Below are 1,875 nucleotides of genomic sequence, written 5' to 3'. Positions count from 1 at the left end.
AGATGGCCACTTCTTGTTTTATACTCCATACATTCTCTGCGTGCGTGTATGTGTGTGAACATGCTTTTACGTGTATATCTATGAGTTTATATCTGTCACCTTGTTGACCTTTTTACAGATTTAAAAACTGGGACAAATGTATACTTTGATACACAGTGTTGCATCTCATTAGTGTCCTTTACTGTGAGATAAGGTCCCACTGTGTAGCCCTGGCTGGTCTTGAACTCACAGAGATTCAGTTGCCTCTGTCTCCCAAGTGCTGCAATTAAAGATTTATTTATTTATTTATCCCAAGTGCTGCAATTAAAGATTTATTTATTTATTTATTTATTTATTTTCAACACCTAGTATTTTTTTTTTTTTTTTTTTTTTTTTTTTTTGGTTTTTCGAGACAGGGTTTCTCTGTATAGCCCGGCTGTCCTGGAACTCACTTTGTAGACCAGGCTGGCCTCGAACTCAGAAATCCGCCTGCCTCTGCCTCCCGAGTGCTGGGATTAAAGGCGTGCGCCACCACGCCCGGCTACACCTAGTATTTTATTCAGACAGCAGTCCCGTTACACATGGTCCAAGAACATTCAAATAAGAACTCAAATCAGAAGTTGAAGACTGGTCTTCAAACCTCATAGCCAACGATGCCACGTTTGCCTATGATCTCTCCGATATAAAACCACATCCACACCTCAGTGGCCACCAAACCATTCAGCACAGCTTCCTTAACTGTAAGGTGTTTGAAGTTACCAGTTTTAGCACTTTGAATGATTTTTTTTCACACTCTGAATAGCTGTAGGGATTTCACCAGGGGTTGGGGGAACCAGCTCAACCTTGGCGTAGTGCCAAAATGTGGCCAGTCGAGGCTTCGAGTAAGTCATGGCAGCGGCCACCATCGACGGTGCCTTCTCCGAGAAGTTACGGATGAACTTGGCCATGGTCTAAGGTGGAAGGTATGTCTCCCCGAACCACTGGCTGAATGTTTTATTTATTTATTTTATGCAGGAGTACAATTATAGCTGTCTTCAGATACACCAGAAGAGGGTGTCAGATCCTATTACAGATGGTTGTGAGCCAACATGTGGTTGCTGGGAATTGAACTTAGAACCTCTGGAAGAAGAGTCAGTGCTCTTAGCCACTGAGCCATCTCTCCAGCCTCCAAGTGCTGGAATTAAAGGCATGAACCTCTGTACCTGGTCCTCATTCACATTCATGTAAGCAGTAGAAATAATTATTAGCATCATTCAGCAAGAGGAGGAAAATCAAGACACAGACTAGAGAAGTTAGGTGGTCAGGGTCACCCCCATAGTCAAGTGGGACTGCTGATACTAACACAGTATTGGTAATATGATAGGGGATCCATACGTACTGACAAAGTCAGGATTTGAACAAGAGTGAGATCCAGAGACCTCCTATTACCTTCAAAGCAGAAGGAAGAAGAAGAAAGACAGAGACCAAACAGGAGAAAGGGGACCAGCAAAGGAGGTGAGGCTGAGAAGGGAGTGTGTCGCCCAGTGGAGACCTTGATGTGAGGCGCTAACACAGAGAGCTTCCAGATGGCATTTGCCTGCAGAGAACAGTCTCGAGACTTGGTATTCACACCGATTCCTTCGTGCCTTAGATTCTTCATGATGTGTTTTGGTGTCATGAGAACACAGTAACATCGTCTTACCCATGGAGACGGTGGCTACTAGAGTCTTTGCCAAAGCTGGGGCACTTCCAAGACTCCAGTTCTCTCCTGTCTAGGCAGATGGAAGGGTGGGAGTGAGTATAAACATGGTAAGAGAGAGAATCTTTCTATTTGTTTAGCCTCTGCAAATTTCTATTTTATTGCCAAAGGTTTTTTTTTTTTTTTACTTAAAAATTTCCCACCGAATGAATAATTGT

The 1,875-nt window shown here is 43.3% G+C and overlaps 1 pseudogene; it reads right to left on the bottom strand.

The window, feature by feature from the left end:
* Nucleotides 1-613: 613 nt before the first annotated feature.
* LOC110309868 (ATP synthase F(0) complex subunit g, mitochondrial pseudogene) lies at nt 614-965 on the bottom strand (annotated as a pseudogene).
* Nucleotides 966-1,875: the final 910 nt, after the last annotated feature.

Source organism: Mus caroli, unplaced genomic scaffold (assembly GCF_978045245.1).
Source record: "Mus caroli unplaced genomic scaffold, Mus_caroli_1 scaffold_12, whole genome shotgun sequence".
Taxonomy (NCBI): Eukaryota; Metazoa; Chordata; class Mammalia; order Rodentia; family Muridae; genus Mus; species Mus caroli.
The sequence above is the reverse complement of the archived record's forward strand: the minus strand, read 5'-3'. Positions and strand labels throughout refer to the sequence as shown.